General features: G+C 43.8%; 1 protein-coding gene across 1 annotated transcript in view; it reads right to left on the bottom strand.

Annotated features, from left to right (window-relative positions):
* LRRN2 (leucine rich repeat neuronal 2) overlaps positions 1-17154 on the bottom strand; it is a 154483-nt gene extending 137329 nt beyond the window's left edge. The window contains exon 1 of the mRNA XM_035122489.2: positions 16736-17154. The gene's annotated coding sequence lies outside the window, so the exon portion shown is untranslated. The remainder of the gene's footprint in view (positions 1-16735) is intronic.
* Positions 17155-23617: the final 6463 nt, after the last annotated feature.

A 23617-nucleotide genomic window follows, 5' to 3' on the forward strand; every position in this document is an offset into this window, starting at 1 on the left:
CTCCCTAGCCATTTTTCTCCCAGTGGCAATCCGCCACCAGACTGGGGAGATGGCAGGTGTTCATTATTGCTGTGTGCATGAAGATGAAATTAGGTGACTATGCATAAAAGTAGCACTGGGCCAGCCCCAGCATTAGGCAGTGAGATGGCTGCTTCAGGTGGTAGATGGTGGAGGACAGTTGTAAGGTCTTGGGGGAATGGGTTGTGTGTGCCCTGCAATCTGTCCTGCCTTCCCATATCTAGCCTGCTGACATCAGGTGCAGTGAAGGGCGCTGTCCTCTTGCCAGTGCTGAACTTAGATTTGGCTGCCGGTCTCTTCAGCTTTTGTATGTGAATTTGGGAGCACCATCTTGCCCTTTGCCTCATGTAATGAAGCAGCTTGGCCAGCCCTGACTTGACACAAAGGTTTGCTTAAGCAAGGTTGCTAGGCAAGCAAATGTTCATTATGAATACAATGTTTGCAGCAACTTTGAAATATATTTATTTTGATGTATGTCCCCAATAATTTTACAGGAATTTCCAAATGTAGTTAATAAATGTGTTTTGGATTGCAGCTGTTGGGGTTAGAAAACATCAATGGTCACAGTACACGCAGTTATACTATTGCAGTCATTATTATGTCAACCCCCACATTTTGTGTGAATTCTCAGCAGGCATCCCCTACTAATACACACAGAACACATGCCTCCTTACTACTGAAACTTTTTGAGAACAGGTCATGGACAGAAAGTCTTCAGATTTACCTTCTGAAGCAGAAAAGGAGAGTAAAAAAGCCATTTGAACATTATACCTTTTCCACAGTAAATTCACGCCCAGTTTTAAAATGTACCTTCAGAGCTTCTCAGAATTGGTCATTCAATATTTGTTAATTTAATAATTTGATTTCCATTGGTTAAATATTCAAAATGGGATGTTTGCTAATAATGTAATTCTCCAGCCTGCAAATCTGGATAGTCTCCCTAGAATTCTCAAGAATACTGGAACATTTACGAGAGCAATTGCCTTTTATGCTCTAATTTGCTAAGTCACTAGTGGCACAGTAGAGCATCCGTCCCAGGTGCCTTCACTCCTGCTACTAACCCTTTCCCCACTCTCTCTCCACAACAGTTACAGAAGCTTCTGCCCAGGGAGATCGTGGTTAATAAAGCCAAGTAGTTACAGGATATGGAATAACTGATTGGTTCGAAATTGGGAAAGGAGTACGACAAGGCTGTATATTGTCTCCCTGCTTATTTAACTTATATGAAGAATTCATCATGAAAAAAGCTGGACTGGATGAATCCCAAGACGGAATTAAGATTGCCAGAAGAAATATCAACAACCTCAGTTATGCTGATGACACAGCCTTGAAAAGTCTTTCTCCCTAGAAAAGACCCTGATGTTAGGAAAGATTGAGGGCACTAGGAGAAGGGGACAACAGAGGACGAGATGGTTGGACAGTGTTCTTGAAGCTACGAACATGAGTCTGACCAAACTGCGGGAGCAGTGGAAGACAGGAGTGCCTGGCATGCTCTGGTCCATGAGGTCATGAAGAGTCGGACACGACTAAACGACTAAACAACAACAAATTACAGGACATGATTTTCCAGCTTACCCTGGTTGACACATCAGGGGGAAATGGTCAGTTGAAGTCTGAAAGAAAGCTCCTTCCTTTTTATGCTGAGCTTTCATTTATCTTTCTCCTTTACAGATGGAAATAGACAATTGGATAATATAGACTTAACATAAAGGGTCAATGCCACTCAGAGCCGTCTTAAGCATATCTGGCGCCCTGGCACCGTGGTGCAAAGATCCCTCCGGCGCCCCCCTGCCCTGTTTCCCAGCACGGCTGTCTTTCCCCCTGCCCCGTTTCCCAGCACTTACCGTAGGGGCGGCCCTGATGCCACCATCTCTTAGATGTGAAGGATCCTATCACATTGAAGTGATTTAATTAGATCCTACTTCATGAAGCAGTTGGCAGTGAATGGCCAATGAGTATTTAGCTTTAACAAATAATTTTAAACACAACTATTTTTAGTTACAAAGCTGCATTTTGCATTCAATGTTACTTAATCATAAGTAATAGGAACAAATGGGCACAATGAACCACCAACTGGGAATGTATTTCTATCTTAATATTCTCCTGTATGTTGGTCAGCACAAAGGGATGTGGGAAAAAAAGATGGAAATCTAGGCTTATATGACTATTTCCTGGTTTTCAGAGCACAACAATGGAAGACCTGGGGATATTAGATGGCAAATCCAGAATAGTTCTCTGGCTTTAAAAATAATTTATCAGCAATTAAGAGTATTAAAATCAAGCAAGTACTACTGAATTTCACAGAAGCACAGGCGATCCTCTGGAGAATAGAACAATTTCTTGTATTGTCTTTGAACTTTTAGGACTGATTCAACTCAGATTTGATGAAAATGAAAGGGGAAGAACAAAGCCAGCCTGATATAACTAGGCGTCCTTGATAAAGTGTAATCTTGGAGGGGAAAATTATACCCAGTGATATTCTCCACTAAATATGACTTTATAATGGAACAGAAAAAGGTTATTAATTCTAATAGGAATCACTAGAGTCTCTATGGGGTCAGTTGATATTCCAAGCATTTTAGACTCAGAAGGTGCTGGAGGGGAAAGCTGGCATTAATACCAAGTAGAACTCCTGAATAATTCATTATAAGTAAATTATATGGGGTCTCTCATGCTTCTGGTACCATTATCCCTGTCTAGAAGTCAGCACATCATTGGTAGGAAAGATGGTCCAGTAGTGAGCGAAGATTGCCCTCTGGATAGGCATGATAGTAAATTTTAAAAATTTTCGGGGAAAGAGCATTTCTTTAAATTCACACATTCCTTCTACTAAAACTAAATGAGAGGTTTTATGAGCATAAAACTCAAAACAGAACTCCAGAGCCAAATTGTATTCATTTTGCTATTTAGAAGATCTCTTTAAAAAATATTTAACCGTAATGAATTCCCGCTCATTCAGTCATAAGCTATGAATGGCTGCAGCTTCTAAGCATGTATATGCATGGCAAAGTGGAGATGTACATTCTTCACTTAAGATGGCATACATGTGCCGGGAAACATTTTATTACATTGAAGCAATATCTTCAGCTTTGAATATAAATGGCTGCATGTGAATCAAGACTGTAAAACCACATGGAATGAGATGGAAGGAACAGCAAGAAAGTTATTCTAGCTTTTGTCAGAAGGAAGGATCTGTACAGCTCTGTTCTGTGCTCTTATAAGAATGTATGAAGAGCCGTGCTGGATCAAACCACAGGCCCATTTAAGCAAGCATCCTGCTCCAACTGCAGCCAATCAGATGCCTACAAGAAGCTTGCAACCAGGACATGGGGAAATAACCCTTTTCATCATCACCATTTTTTTATTCTGAACCACCTCAGCATCAGCAGCACATCTCACCAGATATGCAACACCTACCAACATGTTACTTCCCCGCCTTATTCAGAAATGTCAACTTCTGTGACTAGAACGTCATATATAAATATAAGTGCATGTGCAAATGTAGTTGAGGTGTCCATGGTCAAGCTTTTCATCATGGCATTCATGGTCAAAACCCTCCCACTAATCCACTTCCTGCACACAACATGCTCCTTCTGTTCCTTCACAGATTCTCTCCTCTGCCTGGGTCACCCAGTGTGAGACTTGCGCATTGTATTTTGTGCATGACCTTGAGCAGGTTCCTTCTGCCTCTCCCAGCTGTCATGACCCGTTCAGTGCAATCCTGCTTCTTAACAGTAGGAGCAATCTCATCATACATGCACAAGCAGCGTATCTCAAGCCAAAGGATTCTGCCACTCTAATCCCCCAAAATACCAAGTGTTCCACCTTGCATGAACAGAAGGCACAGGACTTTGCTCCCTCTCGCCCACTGCCTTTCCCCTCTGACAAAGCAAAGGGGCTTGAACAGACCCCCACTTAGCTTCAGTGCCTGAGATGTGCCGAGATGCAATCGGAGTAATTTTCTTGACCATTTATTGCCTTACTAAAAACCACTCATTGGAACAGCCTTTTACACAACCTGCAATAAATATATTTATCGCAAAATACTCTACCCCATCAACAACCTCCAGACCTGCACGTATATTTCACTGCCTATAAACTGATTGATGCCCTGGAACTGCTTCAGGCTTTTAAACAGCTCTCCTTCACCTACTTCTCATTTTCCATGGCTTATGGGGAGGAAATACAAGAGGCTTGGGAGGCACAAGCTAAGTTCCCATTGGCCTTCAGCACAGGAAAGGGGAGGTGGGCAAGTGAGGTGGGGATGTCGCCAGCAGGACTGGTGCAACTATTGAAGGTCACATCAGAGTTTCTTGTAGAATGTATGGTTGCTCTTTCAAGCAGTGACTGAGTTACGCTGATAAGGCTTTCAAGCCATGTAAATATAAAAATAACAGGGAATTAAATGACACAGGTTAAATATTGCTGTGTGACTGACTGCTACCTGAACAGTAGGGTAGGGCTGGGCTGGATCGCATTATAGGAGCTGTGTGCACAATTGACTTCAAGCTAGCCATTTGCAGGAATGGAGGAGGAATTCATTTGGTCCACATTTTGAAGTGAACTGAACTAATTTATTGGTCCCAGACTTATGTGTAGATTGGAGACACAGCTATTAACTAGATTATGCACTCCTCTAAATGCAGCTTTGGTTAAAAAAATGCATACAGTAATGTGTATTTTATGGGAGAAATGTGTATTTTAGAGGGAAATACATTGGAAAGCATACCAAAATGCATATTTGGGGGAAAGAATGCCTACAAAGCATATCTACCATGTGTTCAAAAAGCAAACAAGTTTAAATGATAACTGCCATACATTTTTCTTTTAAAAATATGCAAAACCAGCAGGAAGTGACCTAAGACTGAGTGCCTGTGAACCTGACATGGAATGGAAAAGAGGCTGGTTTGTCCACCTCCACTTCAGGTCCAAACTGCTTTGACTGATGGTTCACTAAAGGATATGGCTGATCCATTCATAGGAAATTTGGTGTTTTGTTGAGCCTCCTTAAATGCAACGTGGCAGAAAGGAAGCATACAAATCTTACATTAAAATACTGATGAAGCAATCTGCTAGGGCAAAACGACCTTAGTTCAGAGTGGAAGGACTCTAGAACACACCAAAGCATCCAATTGCCAGACAACTCCCCAACAGCAGATATTCTGTGCGATTCTGTCCACCAGTTGCTGTAGTGGGTCCTGGGGAACACCATTGTCACCTCATGTCTCTTTTTCAGACCATAGCAATTTTGGGGCAGTGAGATACTGTATTATGCAAGGACCATGTCACTTGCCTCTCAGCCCTAATGATTATTTTACCTGCTCTCATCTTCTGGCCTGCTATAGACAGCCTGATCCCATTTTTACCTACAACAGGGACAAGAGACAGAGAAGGATGCACAGAACAACTGCTGGAGCACACACTCCTTTCCTGATAGTAGATTGAAGACACATGGTGCAGCCACCTCCCTGAAACTTAAGAGGTCTGAGTCTGGCCATTGCTTGCATGGAAGACCATGTAGGGATACCAAGTATGCTGCCCTGAGTTATGTGATGGAAGAAAGGTGAGGAATAAAAGTAAGGAGATGATTCATGTAGATACCAGTTGCTGGGTATCACAAATGGTGAGAGTGCTGTTGTACTCATACCCTGCTTGTGGGCTTTCAATAGGCTTCTGGTTAGCCACTGTGAGAATAAGATATTGGACTGGATGGGATTTTTGATCTGATCTGGCAGGCCTCTTTTGCGTTCTTAATGATTCATGACAGAGTGAACTCCAATGCCTAATGAAATAAACAGACATTTGTCTCCCTAATAGTTCATAGATCATAGAATCATAGAATTGGGAGGTGCCATTCAGGTCATCTAGTGCCAACCCCCTGCAATACAGGGGTTTTTTTTGCCAAAGGTGGAGCTCAAACCCATGACCCTGAGATTAAGAGTATCATGCTCTACTGCAGGCACCCCCAAACGATCCCTAGTTAAGAGGACCAGTGGTCAGGGATGATGGGAATTGTAGTCCAAAACATCTGGAGGGCCGAAGTTTGGGGATGCCTGTGATAGAAGAAGACATCTTTTGGGTGTTTTTCTTTTCAGGTGGTGGGGGACTGGTAATTTCCAGAAAAAGAGAAAGGGAATATATTTCCCAGGAAACAATAATTTCATTTGCAGGAGGCCACACAACAGCATAAGGGAAAGTGAGAAAGTGGCAGGCACATCTTGCTCATAGAAAGAGTCAGAAGAAGATATCATCAATCAGCATGCCAGTGGCTCACACCTCATTGCAAAGAGAGTCCAAGCGAGACACAGATCTCCATTGTGCTTCCAGGCGCAAGGACTAGATTGCAAAAGCAATTGGCTGCAGCAAGCGCCTACATGTAGGGAATTAATTAGTAAGCCCCAGTAGGAAGGCCTCAGGTATCTATAGGCCAAATCCTCATGTGATCTAAACCAGCAATACCAAGAAGATTGGCTGGAGACAAACTGATTTACACCAGCTGAGGATCTGGTATACAGACACACAGTGAAGTGCAACTGAACGACAGGATTTCCTGGCATCACAGAGGTATCATCAGTTGCATTTAAGTATGTATTCATATAGCTCAAAAGCCAGTCCAGGTAGTATGATGGGATTAGGGAAGAAATTCAATCCAGTATGTATGGATTGAAGATGAATTTACTAATGCACACTTTCTGAAACAATATGCAAACTGAAACATAGTCATCCTTTGAAATCTGCACTCCTTCAAATTTTGCAATGCAGTTCTCTGGCCAAGTAATGTGTACAAAAACACATATACTAGAGAAAATGTGCCTAAAACCCGTACACATAACATACAAAATACATTATATTAGGGAAATATACTTTGCAAAAATGTGTATATTAGTCAAATTTGTGTATTTTATAAGAAATTCACACTAAATTCTAATGAATTTTCACGAGGACCTTATTTTTTGGGGGTGGGGAATTCCACAAAAATGACATGGCAATGTGAAGAACTGAAATTAAAAAATTGATACTTAGAGAAATTGGCTGATTTGTCCATCCCTAGTGTATGGTCTTTGATAATGAAGACTAGAGGCTTGCTTCTGATGTGAAGTGAGTAATTCAGAGTACTTTAAAACATCACAGACTTGGCACAAGACCGTGTGTATTAAAATATATATATAAATACAGAAATGCTAATCATATTTTGCAATAAAGAAAACTGTACAAAAGAACTGATTGTCAGAATTTTAACCATGGACAAATAACCTTTTTATCCAAAATATATGTTAGTTGCCAATCTTTGAAAGATGTTTCTCAATTTAATTCTTTCTGCAATTTCCAGATTTTCACAACACAGTCGTAGCATTTAAGAAACAAGGTTTTTCCAATTTGCTGTTAAAACAAGTGAGCTACCTTTACCATAAACAACTGGATATTGGGGCAAATTTTGTGTTGTTTAAAGTTTCTTCTTGATAGGCATATTGTTGACCCTTGATTAGCTTGTGGTAATACTAGAAAAGTATAGCGTCACTAGCTAGGACAGACCAAGAAGCAGAGAGGTGGAGATGTAGGCTAACATCCTTTCAGATAGGAGGATATCTGCTCAAACAATTTAAGTGTTTACCAAAGCAGTAACTGACTTTTGCCAGCTTTGTGCCCCAAGGAAATTATGAAGCAATCCATCATCTCTCAGTCATTTCAAACTTCCAGTAGACAGGTATGCCTCTTGTGTAAAGTAAAATCCAGTTAAATTCTTGGCCAGTAGCCATGTTGTTCAGGAACTTCCATCCTTCCAGCTCTTTTTGACCTCAAATTGTTGGCCTTCACAATTTCTCTTGCAATATTATTTCCCAGGTTAACAATTCAATGAGAGACTTATCAAAACGGATGCCTGTTAATGTGGTTGGATGTTTGTTCCAACATATATGTGATTACAAAAATCATTGTATCTGCGCAGACATAATAGCACCAGTTGCTACCTGCTATGCTAACTGTTCCCTGAGCTCCACAAATGATAGCAAGTTTTTAGTTTCATAATTTCATAATACCTTCTGCTTCTATGAGGTTGGCTGCAGAACAACTCTTATTGCCTGGAAAACTGAATAATATATAGAACCAGTAATGATTGTATAATGAAGTGTTATAACTTCTGTATCTTCCAATAGTAGCATTCCCTTTGGTGGAATTACTTATACAACCAAATGAAATACTTTTGGTGATAATTAGTTACAAATGGTGGCATTTTGCAATGTATGAGACTGGGCCCAAGCCCATTAAGATAAATAAATGTACAAAACTTTCTAATTGTTCAGATTGTGCCAAGTTTCTTATTAGTTTTGAAGATTCTAGGATTACCTCATAAAATAACTGCCATTCCTGGTGACAGCTACAAGTGATCAGAAATTCCTACAGGAAAAAATTCTATCAGAAAATCACATTTGATTATTTGTGTGTGTGTGTGTTGGAACTCACATATTGATTCCTCCAGAATGCTTTCAGATTTTCTCTACAATCACTACCACGATGTTTTTTAGCAACTGAAATTCTCCAACATCATATTGTATGAAGCATCCAAATTATGTTCTCAAAAATAAAAAACAGGTTTGTTTTTTTTAAAAAAGAAAAAGCATAACATCACACTTTATTTTTTTAAAAAGATGGTAAAATCCTATACACATCAATCTAGGACTGCCCTGTAAAATGTCATAAACAAAATCCCGAGTGTGGGCAGGACTGCATAGTGTAATTTGATGGTGATTCCTCTAAATTCAATGTTTCAGCAAGCAACCAAGTTATCCTGACTGAGGTCTTCACCCTCCAGCTAAGAATCAGTTGCGTCCAACCTAGTTTTAAATGCAGGAAGCAGAAGGAGGCTATTATAGGGCTAATAGATCTGACTGTCAGGCTGCTCTTCCTGAACTTTATCCCTTTTCCTATGCTCATTTCATGACTCCCAGCCATATCCCCTTGTTCTCATAATTCCTCTTCTACTTCCTATGCAGATAATTCAGGTGCTGGACTTGCAGCAGACCTTTTATCTCACGAGAACAGAAGAAGCCTTTGTATATCATAGGAGACTCGGCAAAGTTGGAGGTACTTTGCAATTTAGGGCTCATTCACAATTCTGCTTGTCCCGTGCCCAGAGCCATAGCTACTGGGGTGGTGGTGTGGTGGGGGGAGGGTTAGCCAGGGTTGTTGTTTTTTGGCCCCAAGTGAAACCTCCAGAGGTGTGCCATTGAGGCTCCCAAACCTCCCTCCCCCTGTGTGTGTGTGTGTATGTGTGTGTGCAAATGTGCATGGGATGGGTGCCAACCCAGGTGAAATAAAGCCTAGTTTCACCCCTGCCATGCCCAGAAAACACAGGTCCAAGCAGTTGTCTATTTGCCCCACCACTTTCCCTGGGAAAACCTGCTCTTTAAACATCAAACCCAATTGATGTTCGCTCCGATTCAGTGGTAAAGATCAAGGTTTCCCTGGAAGAAGAAAGCAGGACAAGCAGAACTCTGGATGAGCCTTCATAGGACTCCCAGATTATTTCTCCATCTATTATTGGTCCATGTCTGCCTCATCAGTCAACTACATTTATTTTGTCACCTTGAACTGGCATGTAACTCTGGTTGTGTGTGATGGATAATATGATCCCATGGCATATAAAAACAGCTCAGGTTGCAGCTGACTTTCCAAACCACATTTGAAGCTTTTGACTTGATGGGACATTATCATAGATCTGGAGCCTTTGTGTAGCAATTAGTTCACTTTTTACTTTTATCAACCTGGATGGCAATCCAGATTAAGAAGGAGGTTAGTGATTTCTAGATTTACTGACAGCACAGAAAACACATTTTGAAAAACTTGTGGCTACCCTGCAACAGGTTATTTATTCATGGCCGCAGATTATTGAAAGCTTGAAAAATCAACCAGCGGTGGTTAATAAATAGGAGAGATCTGAGCTTGAGTTACTGGATACTAATTCATGGCTGGCCAAACCCTCTTGGCTCTGCTTCTAAGAGACTCTACCCCTTGTTTCAATTGCTTATGCCAAAATGGGTTGAAGAGGAACAAAGAGAGAGTAATTTCTTATAGGATCACACCAGTGCAAATGAATGACTTAAACCAGGAAAGCATTTATTTGAGTACAGGAGAATAACTTTCCCCAAAGAATCCTGGGAGCTGGAGTTTGTGAAGGGTGTTGACCTCACAGAGCTACAATTCCCACCAGCCCAATTGCCAGCAGCCCTAACAAATAGCAGTTCTTGGGAATCTCCATGACTGTTAAAGTGTGGCTGTGACCTAACATGTGTAAGCTGTTGTAATAGGACAGGTGCTTGCATAGGTACAATACTTTGAGAATTATTTTCTAGCAGAGAAGATATTTGAGGCACTGGAAAGCAAAGTCCGGTTGTAATAAATTGTAGTCTGGCATTATAATGTTAACAGAATGACAATCAATCTGGAAGCAAGAATTGAAAACCCCATATAGCTCTTCATTCATTTAATACCAAACTCACTGAAGATGCCTCTCTGGTGCCTTCAGATCTATCTTTTATGAAGAACCTTGTCTAACTATTCAAGGTGGTTGGCACAGACATGCAGATGTGTATAAAAATAAATGTCATAACACAACCAGTTGCTCTGCATGAAACAGTCTTTGGAAATAAACACATCAAAGAGCAGGAAGGAACAGTTTATCCTGGGAAGCCTTTGATGTGAGAACAGAAATAAGAGTAGAACATAAGACAGACCTTGTTGTATTGATACATCTGAGAACAGACCATAGCAGAAGAAAAAACACTTATGGGAAAAATATTTTGAGAAGATACTTCTCCCAGGAAGAAACAGTTTAGTTTCCTGAGGAAACTAATTGGCATATTTTCTGATATCATAGTTGTAAAAGGCAGGGGTTAGGCACCTGTTACCCTTATCACCATCTATGGTCTTGTTTTGATTAAGAGAAACACAGACTTCATAACATAAATCACACTAAAGCCAGAGCTGGGCCACCCAAGACATTTCGCTATGCAAGGCAAGTGACAAGATGGCACCATGTGCAAAAGCTGCTGGGGCTAGTGGGCGAAACTTCCTTCAACACCGGCAACAGGACAACCTCCTCCAATGTTCATGAGGGCAGCAGGGCAGCTTAGAAGGTTCAGGGAATGCCATGTGGCATAAACTGTCCTGTCCACCAACACCTTGCTCCCATTCCTTATCCCTCAGCATCTGCCACCTGAAGTCATCATGCCACTCTGCTAATGGTAGGCCAGCCCTGACTAAAAGTCCTGTGCACACATTACAATTATGTAATGTGTGCACAGCATACAGGAAGAAGAATTGAGGGCCCTTGCACATTCAGCATAGCTTGTGAAAAGTGTGTGTGTGTGTGTGTGTGTGTGTGCGCGCAACAAACGTTGTTCACATAAATTCTGTATGTGAGGTTGGGGAGTCCACTTTTTGAGTATGAACATTATGTCTCTTGATGGTTATGGTGAATGCATATTGAGGGCTAGGCCATTGGGCACAAGCAGGTATACACTATCAGTATACACAGTTATAATATGTCATAGAATCATAGAAGTGTAGAGTTGGAAGGGACCCCAAAGTTAAATCTACTCCAACCTCCTGCAATGCGTTACAGTGGTACCTCAGGTTACAGACGCTTCAGGTTACAAACTCCGCTAACCCAGAAATAGTACCTCTGGTTAAGAACTTTGCTTCAGGATGAGAACAGAAATCGTGCGGTGGCAGCGTGAGGCCCCATTAGCTAAAGTGGTACCTCAGGTTAAGTACAGTTTCAGGTTCAGAACGGACCTCCAGAACAAATTAAGTTCTTAATCCGAGGTACTACTGTAATCACATCTAAATGTGTGCAGCTCTTATGTAAATGCAGCTACAGACATCAATAATACTTGCATCAACAATCCCCTTTTCTCACATCAGGATCTGAGTTACTCCAGTTCATGAGACATTATGATGTATCACAGCTCACATCCCTCAATGGACTCAGCACTCCTCTTGTTTCTGTAATATAACTGTGCTGCTATAGGATGAGATAAGAAATAAATATCTTCTCTCTTTGTTCTTCTTTTCTTTTCTTTTTCTTTTTTTCTTCTTCAAAAAAGCCTTTTATCACATGAATGAATTCAGTGGAAAATCTTTTCACTGGGCTCATGCGGAAGTTCTGTGTAAGATTATGTAGGACGGAAAGGTGTCACCTTTTACTGAGCCAGCATCAGCTGAAGAGAATCTTTCAAGAAGCATATAACTCTGCTTTGGACAGGAGTGAATACTTAGGCATTAGCCTTAAACTTGTACTCTATAACTGCTCCCACTAAAAGAAACTCCAACCAATAAAATCCATTACCTTTCTCATTCACAAAATCCAACATGGTAACACCAAAACAAACAAACAACAAATCCAACCAAGTAACCCTAAAACATATGTGAAGAAATTAATGTAGCGAAGAATGAACCTTTGCTCTCGGTATTTGGAGGTCTGTATACTAGCACGTGGAGATGAATAGATTACTTGGTACTTGGTTTTGGAGGAGGAAGATTTTAAAATCTGTTTTGCAACAAACTTCCAGGCCGGATTCCAAAATTTCTTGAATTCTAGAACAGCCTCACAGCCTTTCTATCATATGTGCAAAACCTGCTAGATTGGACTGCACTGACTTCAAAGAATATATGCAGATTCACAACACAGGCTGCAGTGGCCTCATGCGCTAATCCCCCTAGCATGTAATAAATGCTATGTGATAATGACATTGTTGATGTGTACATTGTAGTGAGGCCTTTGAGCATGTGAAGAAAGTTCTAGAACCCCCTAGGATATCCCCTGCATCTAGGTTCTTGTAAGTCAGTGCCACATTCACTGCCAAAATGTACATACATAGATGCCATTCTCATGTTTCATTGAACTCATGGTAACAATTCTGATCTGCCACATAGAGTTGTTGCAAAAATTGCTGGAGGAAATGTATGTGAGGTGCTTGGACACTCAGAGGTGTGTTATACAAGTGCTAGATATTAGAAGCTGGTGGAACAACTTTAGTAAATTACATTGCCCAGAGCCAGTCAGTCTTTCAGAATTTCAAAACTGGTCCAACAGAAGATGTCATGACAGCTTCGTTGCTTCCTTGAGTCCTTGGGCCCAACAACACAACAATTCAGTTTTTTTGCTTGAAGCTAAATACAGTGAAATGCAATAACTCACACTATAGCAACAACAGTGGTTCAGTCAATACCCCTATCCATGTTGTCTCTGATATTCTCTTGGAACATTGCACTACCAAAATCTAATGAAATCTTTCCATTTACTTCCCAGGTTGCTTTAAACCCAGCATATATGTTATTGCCAAAATTTGGAGAAACTTAACTTTTCCCATTGTCTCTCTCTCTATTAACAATCACACAAACATGGCAACATTTACCAGAATTTGGATGGATGTAGCATACATAATATATATAGGCAACACATATAAAGGTAGAGAGATCTGAGAAACCCAGCTGCCCTGCTGCTACCTGGCTTCTCCTGCTCCATAAATTTTGTCAGCACAAAAACTTCATGTGGAGTCATTTTGTATCAATGCAAAGCAACAACAGTTTTTCACTTGCTTTTAACACTGATGGCTGATCTAGTGTAAGTGTCACTATCTAAGATGTAAGGCTATGGAGTAGCGCAGAACTAGGTCAGCTAAAAGAGGGTGGTTTCCCCCAAGGTGAACAGCAACACCAGGTCAAGGAACACTGCAGTATATTATCATGAGGCTGGAGAACGGAGGTAAGAGGTTCGTTTGGTGGTGAGAAGACGTCTTGACCTACAAACAGGGAAGATGTGCAGAGAGAACTCCTGGCAGGAGCTCTATGGGAAAAGGTTGTTTTCCAGTCACTGGCCCATTTTGCCAGTGGAAACTCCTGATGCCATAGCTAGGTGTGTCCTCTGCACTAGGTTTCCAGTATTCATATTCAGGGGGGAAAGTCACTCCGGAGTTTCCTCCTACAGGTGATGATGAGAATGGAATTTGTTCCACTTGATGAAGGAAGGACAAACTGCAGCATTAGCCCTGCTTACGTAGCAAAGCACTTCTACGTGCCTGCCTTCTTGCCGGATGCTCAGCGGAGCACAGAAGTCCCTTGATCTCAAGGGCAAACAGCAGCTCGACTGTTGCTTAAATAAGGGTTGGCATCACCTGGCTTGGGAAATAGGATCATCACAGAAATTTCAGCATACCTCCAGGTCCGTTTCCTCACTTTCCTACTAGCAGTTGCTCTCCAGGCTCATCTGCCTTACTTTGAGTCCCTAAGGTATCTACTTGCCCACCTCCTAGGACCAAGACCCTTCTTTTTCAAGATATCCAGATATTCTGACAGCAAGCCACAGGTACCTCCTAATCCTAGAAGAGTGGAGGGCAACCTTTTGGAGCTGAATTTCCCTCTGGCTGGCAATAAGCAGTGGCTGTCCAAGCCATTTGATTATGGTTTCCTTCCAAGAGCACATCCTGAGACTCTGGGAGCCTAGTGAGGAGAGGGCTGAGCATGCTGACCATACAGATCAAGAACCAAGAGCAGCTTTGGGCATTTAACAGAATCGGGGGGGGGAGGAAGTGTGACTGACTTGTGCTCCTGCTTTATGCACTTCTCCCCCCACCTCCAAGGTGAGATGTGCAAGTCATCTGGGCGTCATTTCTGTGTGCAAATCCCCCTCCCCAGCACACACGCACACTGGAGATGCTAATAAGAAATGCTAAAACAAGTCTGGGTCAAATTCCTTCACTTCTTCATCAACAGCCTGTAAAGGATCGGCTACTGCTGAGGAGAAACACACTCCCTTTCGACAGAAGAGCATCATTGTGCCAGGAGCCTTGCATTGGAGGCAAGAGGGGAGGACCCTTCTGTAGCCCTGCAACACAAGCCTTTTGACATGGAGATCTTGTAGAGAGAGTTAGGTTTGCGGACACCTTTGGAGCACATTCTCTCTCCCCCTCCAAGAATTCTGGGCAGCTTCGTTTACCCCTCGCAGAGTTACGATCCCTAGCAACCCTTAACAAACTACAGAGCCCAGGAGTCTTTGAGGGGATGTGCGCTGAATGCACTTTAAAAGTATAGTGTGCACACAGCCTTAGGCAAAGGATGAGAGAATGACAGATACAGGTCCATGCATCAAGAAAGAAAGAAAGAAAGAAAGAAAGAAAGAAAGAAAGAAAGAAAGAAAGAAAGAAAGAAAGAAAGAAAGAAAGAGGGAGGGGCAAGTGATCTGATTGCTATGAGGGAACTACCGGTATGCACACACAGCCTTCCTGATGCTCACTGTAAAAAAATATCCCTCCTTTTCAGTGCCCCCCCTTCCCCTTAGAGAGAGCTTCTGCTCCATTACTAGGGAAGGTTTGCTTCACAGCCATGATCTAATCTAACTAACTGCATGATCTAACACAGAAGTGAAAGAAATACAAATTATTTACAGATCTAGTTCATGTGACGAAAGCTCCCGTTGGGAAAAACTCCCTTTGCCTCGCCACGGGGATACACTGCTTTCCCAAGATGGGTTGCAGATCAGAAGCAGGATTGCAGGGGGAAGGCTGAACAGAGTCTCTTCACATGTGGGTAGGATATGCCATAACTACAACAGGGAAACGGTTCGGTAGGGCTGTAAGCACACGCAAGGAAGGGAACTGAAAGAACCAGACAGCAAGCACAGCCCCCTCCAACGCCTTCACTTGTTCCGCCAGCAACTCTTCGGCAGAGCAGACCCCCACCGCCTTCCTTGCTCGCTTCCTCGCAGGTTAGCCTGGCTCTCTCTCTGGGATGACGACAGACAGCCATCGCCGGGTTATTATTGCAGGAGGCTTTAGGAAGCTGCTGGCAATGGTGAGTGAAGGTGGTTCTTTGGCTTGTCTGCAGAAGCCAATGTGGCTTCCTAATGCACCAAGTTCCTATTCCACCACCACTCATCTCTCTCTCACAAACACATACACGCACACTTCACTCTCTCGATCAGCTCTTCCTGGGTATTATGATGTCTGCAATCAGAGCCCTTTTCGTTCATGGCACCATCGCAGGATTGCTAGGCTAGACGGCCTGAGCCCAGGCAACCTCTTGAGATCCTAAGGTTCGTCGGGGTGAAATGCACGGGGCCAAGTGAGCCTCAGCCTCTCCGCCAGGGGAGTGGAGGCTGGATCCTGTGACTACATGTAGACGACCGGTGTCAACCTCACCCCCACACACACACCCCACACGGGGACCACCCCCTCCATGGGAGCCACTCCGGATCTCCTTGGATAAGTGTGTGTGTATGTGCATGTGTGAGAGAGAAAGAGAGACCCGGACACACCTGGATCAGAACGCCCGCTCTGTACAGCTGCCTCGGATTCCAGAGGATCGACTCCGGATCCACGCCGCCACCGGGCGCGAAATTTGGATCGAAAGTTCGCAGTCGATTAGCGCCCTCCTCTTTCCCACCTAGTCCGTCTCCCTCCAGCCTTGACTTTCTTATCAGTTCCCCGCACCCAAAAACAGACCATCCGAGACACTAGAGCGACAAGGCAGCGGCTTCATCCCCGCGCGAACCCCATTCCTCGCTTCTGCCTCTCCCAGAACAGGAGAGAGCGCGCGGGCGAAACCCACCCAGCGAGGGTGTCCGTCAAATCAAACCTCCCTCCCCGTCGGTAAGTCCCCCTACCTGCCACCCCCCTCAAATGCCCCCCGCCACGGGTAAAGGACAAGGAGCTCAACTTACCCTTGGATTCTCCTCTCTCCTCTCCTCCTAGCTGCTGCTCCCTGCCATCGAGGCACGCACATCTGGCTCAGACGGATCCTTGGAGTTGGCAGACACAAGGAGGCTGGCGGCGGCGGCAAGTGGGGGGCGGTGCGGTTCTAGGGCCCAGACGAAGCTCGGGAGCTTGCCCAGACTCCCCCACCCGGACGGAGGGGATAGCAGGCGAGGACTCTGCCTCCGAGGCTCTCTCCTTCCTCGTTCCCTGCGCGCGCTCTCGTCTCGCTCTCGCTCTCTCCTTTCCAGCTAGTTGTTGGGGAAGCGGCGGGGAGAAATATCCTCTTTCCTTTCCCCTCTCTTACATCTTATTTGCGATCTCTCTCTCTCTCCTTTTCTCTCTGCCGCCGCCACCACCACCGTGTACACCTCCCTCCTCCGCCTCCTCTCCCTCTAGACTCCCTCCCTCCCTCTAGCTGGAGTCTTGTCACTGCAATGTGCCACCCACCTGAATCAGCTCCTGCCTGCTTTGCCACTTAACTCCTGAGGCACCAGTCGCCTCGCTGTGGTAAACAACCCGGGAGAGGGACCCTGCCTGCGTGGCAAGAGGCAAGAGGCAGGTGATGGTGTCAGAGCAGTCAGAGCAGGCTGCTGGCAGCCAGAGCCCAGGCTTCAGGAGAGCAGCTGTCTCCAGGCAAAGGCTGCCATCTCTGGGCGTTCGGGTGGAAGTTTCCAGAGATCGTGCCCAGGCGTGCGCCGTGGGGTGAGGGAGCACACGGGGAGAACAAGGCAGAAGAGCCAGAAACTTGTTTTTATTTATTACTTTTGTTTGATGCCTTTTACCCACAAAGGAGCCCAGGGCGGCAGATGTGGAGATGTTAAAACAATGCAAAGTAAAAAATAAAATGAACATATTTAAAATGTTTAGAACATTGAAAAGCATCAAAAAGCAATCACATACCCTCACAGTTGGTAAATTCAAGGTTGCCATGGCCAGTCTTGCCTATAACCCATCAAATCCCTGAGTAAACAGGGATGTCTTTCTGCTGAAAGTCAATAATGAGGGAGACAGAAGCACCTCACCAGCGAGGGCATTTCGCAAACGGGGAGCAACCACCAAGGAGCCACTGTTGTTACAACGCCTATGCCTAATATTATTAATAAAATTTCTATTCTGACAAGCAACAAAGCCATAAAACAATATAAATTAAAACATTAAGACCTTCTTAAAAAGAAAATTAAACACAGTCCCAAGATCCTCACAAACCAGTGCTTTTTTCTGGAGGTCCTCAAGGGTATGCAGTACCGGCTCCTCCCCCCCACCCCCAAATGTTAAGAATGTGGCACTTACTGTAACAACTTCATGATGAGTACTGACGCCTTTCCCCCCTAAAAAATAAAAAAGCACTGCTCACAACCAACCATTTCAAGGTTTCCAGGAACAGTCTATTTCAACTACCAAATGCTGGATGAACAGGAATGTTTTTAAAATTCCTCCTGAGTAGTAATAATAAGGAGGTGACAATGGCAAAAAGGGGTGGGGGGAAAGCCGTTTGAAAAGTGCTGAAGACAGAGTCGTATGGGGGGGGGGGAGAGCCAGGCTTTTTGCCCCATGTGAAGCCTCCAAAGGAGTGCCATTGAGGCTCCCAGGATGTGTGTGTGCACACGTGCAAATGCACATGTGTGTGTGTGCACCAAACTTTGTCTTTGACCTGGCTGAAATCAAGCCTAGTTTCATCCCGCTGAAGAGAATCAGTTTCAAAAATACTCCACCCAGGAAAGCATAAGAATGCAAGGAGAGCCTGATGGATCAGGCCACGGACACATCTAGTCCAGCATCCTGTTCTCACAGTGGCCAACCGCATGCTTGGAGAAAACCCACAAGAAGGATTCAGGAACGAGAATTCTCTCCTCTCCTGTGGTTTCTAGCAACTGGTATTCAGAAGCATTGCTGCCTCCCACTGTACAGGCATATTACAGCCATCTTGGCTAGTCAACTTTGATGGTTCTCTCCTCTACAAATTTGTCTACCATATTTTTCACTCCATTAGATGCACTTTTTTTCCTCCTAAAAAGTAAGAGGAAATGTCTGTGCATCTTATGGAGCGAATGCATGGTCCCTGGAGCCGAACTGCCTAGGGGAGAAAAGCAGATCATGCTTAAAAAAAAGAGCTAAAGGCTAACAAGAGGGAAAGAGAACCCACTCAGCAGCTGATTGCAAGAGATCAGGGAGGGAGATAAGAGAAGCTAGCTTCCTTCCCACCCTGTCCCCTTGCCCAGGCCTCCATTGTTGTGTTTCCCCAGCAACATGTGACTGGCTGATTAGATTATCTGTCTAGAAACTATAGAAAAGGCTCCCTTTCCTTTCCTAAAGATGCTGCAGATCTGTGAGTTACACTCCATAAAAACAGGATTTTTTCCCTTTGCAAGGTAAGCTCAACAACTTTGAGCTGATCCTCAAAAATGGAGCTTTCCCCGTTTGCACAAAAGCTGTACAACTGTGAGCTGATCCCCCCCCCATGGGGCTTTTCCCATTTGCAAAAGAAGCTGCACAGCTTTGAGCTGATGCTCAAAAAAATGGAGCTTTCCCCCTTTGCAAAAAAGCTGCACAACTGGGAGCTGTCCCCCCCCCCCAAACCAGGGCTTTCCCCCTTTCCTCCTCTCAAAATTAAGTGTGTCTTTTGGTCAGGTGCATCTTATGGAGCAAAAAATACAGCCATCCTCTTTTAAAGCCATGTAGGTTTCTGCCTCTATGTGGGAGCAAGTTCCATAATTTAACTATATGCTGTGTGAAGAGGTTCTTTCTAAAGCAAGAAGCATCATCAGAGTTCAAGGACACAATCCAATCAGGGGAAAATTAATAATAGTAAAAGTAATAATAATTAATAACTCACCTTTGTTCTTATCAGGGACTCAAGGCAGCTTACAGATAAAATAGGAGCAGCTAAAAACAGAGAAAAAAAGAAAATAATTTAAAAAACAATTAAACATTAATAGAATTAACACTATATAAAAAACATATAGATAACTACACTAATACCAGCATGGCACCAGCCCTTCCCTTAAAAGCAGTCAGTTTCCAAAAGTCTGTTGGAATAAGAAGGGATAACAAGGAGGGAACCTGTCTAACTTCTCAAGGGAAGGAGTTCCAAAGTCTGTGAGAAGGCGCTCTCCTGCATCTCTACCAAGCATAGATGTGAGGGTGGCAGGACTGCAAAGTGTCTCCTCCCTTAGAACCTGGGCAGATTATATGACAGAATATGGTCTTTCAGATAGCTTGGACCTCAGTCATGCAGGGCCAGCATTTTGAATTGTGTCCAGAAACAGACCAGTTGCATGCTCCCTACCCTATAACCCCTGAGGAAAGTTTAAAGCATGGCCAGCAAGGGATATGTCTCAAGGGCTGGACAGAGAGGGCCCGAAGTGCCCCACGCACGGAGGAGGAGAAGCCTTATGTTTCTTTGCTGCAAGACAGTACCAGGAGTTCTACAGGGAAACGTCAATAAGAGAGTCCCATTGCTGTGTACTGTGTGACGCAGGTCAGTGTGACCTCTGCATTAGAGAACCCGTGTGCACATACTGATGCAGAGGAAATGGAGCAGCTCAGGCTGCTGTCCAAGAAAGAGGAAAAAGAGAACCTTGCATTAAAGGAAGAAAATGTGTCTCAGCAGCCAACCTAAGCTCAAAACCACATGCTTCATTTATTCATTATGCTATTTATAGGTCGACTCATTATAGAAAGTTATCTGGGCAGCGTACAGCATAAAACATTGAAACATTTAAAAATCACATTACAGTAAAATTGAATAAAACACCAACCTTCCCCAGCTATGATATAGCTGATTCAGAAGATCTGCTTCCTGCTAACTCTCCTATACATCAGTTTCAAATATCTATGGATTGAATTCTGGCCCTTTCGCTATAATGACATAACACAGAGAGCTAGCTACCATACTGGGTAGACCTAGAAAGAATCCTGTTATCCTAAAACAATATAATAGCTCATTGCCCATGTCCTATGCCTAGAAATAGAGTTAACATCAGAGTTTGGAGCTCTTCACCCTTTTGAAGGCCCACGAGAGTTCACATTAAGCAGTGGGGGGGGGGTGAAGATCAACTCCCTTTCCTTATAGCTAAACATTCATTAAGATCCAAAAGACCGCTGCTGCCCTAACCATGGCTTTTGTTTAGAAGCTATTTCGCAAACTGTGGGACTCGACATGCGAGGACGATGGAAGAAACCGCCAGCTGAGAAATGCTGGCCTGTCACCTCCATCTCAGAGTCAGCTGCACCACAAAGGCTGACACAATTTTGACAGCATCAGCATTGAACCTGTTTTTAGCTGTCCTTCTAAGCTTTCTCTCAAATCAGCTTTATGAAGGCGCCAATCAGCACTCTTGCTCAAATTCCATTCTGTGCACACCCTGGTTCACCAAATAATCAAATCTACGTAAGGGGCAGGGGCAGCCCATCCTGTTTCACCACTTGAGGCAAAATGGAAGGTGCAGCAGCTAATTCCAGGGTATGACCCACAATCAGAGCTGGCTGGCATCAGCGCCTGGCATTACTGGTCAGCTGCCAGGGCCCAAGCAGTTTGGCAGAACCCACTCTTATGGTCCACCCTGCACCTCTATTAAACGTTCCTTGCTTGACACTCCAAGCATGGTCAGGAAGGATCTAGCCAGCCCTTTAATTTTTGACAGTGCCCCTGACAGTGTCAATCTGGGGCACTGTGGGAAATTAAAAGTGTGGCTGGACACAGCTCCCAAGTGCTGCACAGAGCATTGCCTCCACAGTCTGATAAGCCCACCAGGCTTCCAGAGGAATGGAGTCTCACTTCATCTGAACCTCCTCCCAACCTTAAACCTGTGCTGCCTACGGTGCACTGTTCCCTCAGCCAAAATTGATGGGGTCACAACAGTTTGGGGGCTCCTGGGAGCACCAACAGTGACTAAGAATAGGCACTCGTTTCTTGTTTTGCTTTCTCCACACATTAGATTTTAGATGGCAACTTGGTCTCCTTCCTAACAATATGCCTGAGGGCAGTGAACTAGAGAGGAAAGAGAAAGAACACATGCATCTTAGAGGGGGGATGAATGCAATGACCTGATTTTGTTGGCAGTGCTGCAGCAACGTACTCTTTGTGTCTGATAAGACCCATGAGCTCAGTTTAAATGGCTGCTTCTGCACTTGGTCAGAATGAATGTAAGTCTGGGACTCAACATTTTAGCTAAGCTTAGTTCTGTTCAAGGCATGTGTTTTACTGAAATGCTTTCCCAAAGGTGGATGGGTTTTCCAAATGGGAATCTCATTGAGAAACAATGAAATGAGCCCATTGGTCTGGAGATGCACAGGAATGGTCACAGTTCTGGCCCAGAGAAAATCAATGTCTGCGTATTTTTATGCATGGAATTCAAGGGGTCTGCCATGAGCTCTTATTCTAAAATTCCAAATGTCTTAATTTTGCAAGGGATGGACAGGACACTCTTGTTGCTGGAGGGTGTTGTGTCGGATTATTGTGAAAAGGTTTGCTGCTATGACTTTGCCCTAAAGCAAGAGCTGATCATAGTGTGGAATCAGACAAAAGTGTATTCCTGTTCTTCCATAGTCAGTTGATGCTTCTTTATGAGAGCTGGTTGTTAGAAGCTAGTTTACTGGTACAGAGATAGGTTTTGGAATGGGGAAGGTGGCAAGTCCCACCACCACCACCACCACCACCACCCAGCTTGGGTTTTAAAAAATAAAATTGGTTTAAAGCAGATCTAAACAGTGCCTGGAAGCTGCAATTCAGCTGTACAGATTGGGTTTCCCTGGGAGAAAGCAGTGGGACAAGTGGAAGTTTGGAAGAGTTCTAAGCGGCTGGTCCTGGAATGAGCAACCTTGTCAGTGACAGATTGGAGAAGGGGCACATGATCCGCCATGCCTCCAATCTGAGCAATGACAATTGGATCCTTCTGCTCAGGAGCTCATCAGAACTGATGGGGAGGTGGATCCAGCGCAGATAGATCTAGCAAAATATTTTAGACTGTTGAGCTGGGCTTAGCATGTCATTCACATGTCTAGATTGCAACTGAGCACATGATCTATTATAGGCATAGGCAAACTCTGGCCCTCCAGAGGTTTGGAACTACAATTCCCATCATCCTTAGCTAACAGAACCAGTGGTCAGGGATGATGGGAATTGTAGTCCCAAACATCTGGAGAGCCAGAGTTTGCCTGTGCCTGATCTATTATAATGCAAAGGTTTTCCAGGATGTGGGAAACCATAAACTGCACACAAGTCAATCTGTGCTGGGTCAGAAAGTTGTGCACATAACTCTCAATTTCAGTGTTTGGGAGGCGCATTCATGCTAGCATAATCAGGTATGTGTGAAATGTACTTCATTAGAAAGTGTGTTTTCCTAGATTCTAACTTCTCATGGATTCTCAAGGGAAATCAGTTGCCCAAATCAAAATCTGAGTGGTTCCATGTAGGCTTCTGTTCTTCACTGCATTCACTTTAATTCGAGTCTCTAGATATTTTTGGTGCATGTAATTTACCTGTGGCTGAAATCCACCATGGTGTTTGTACTCTCACATCAATGCATTAATGCTAAGTCATTATCATGGAATATTTTCTTCAAGGCTGCACTGCAGCATGGGGGTTGTATTCCAACGGTGTAAGTATTTAGCCATTCTAGGGGATTTGGGAATATGTGCTCACAATTTTAAGCAGGACTTGTCATGAAAAGGCTGTTCTGAGATTTGACAAGGGGTGGCCTGGTGGCACACAAGGATTAATATGATGAGAATGATGACATTGCAAGAATTCATAATGCTTGTTGCCATGGCACTAGAAAACACTCCTTGGATGAGCATGTAGCACATACAACTAAAGTGAGGTGGGTTTTTGCTAAGTGTATTCTGCA

Source organism: Zootoca vivipara, chromosome 7 (genome assembly GCF_963506605.1).
Source record: "Zootoca vivipara chromosome 7, rZooViv1.1, whole genome shotgun sequence".
NCBI classification, from domain to species: Eukaryota; Metazoa; Chordata; class Lepidosauria; order Squamata; family Lacertidae; genus Zootoca; species Zootoca vivipara.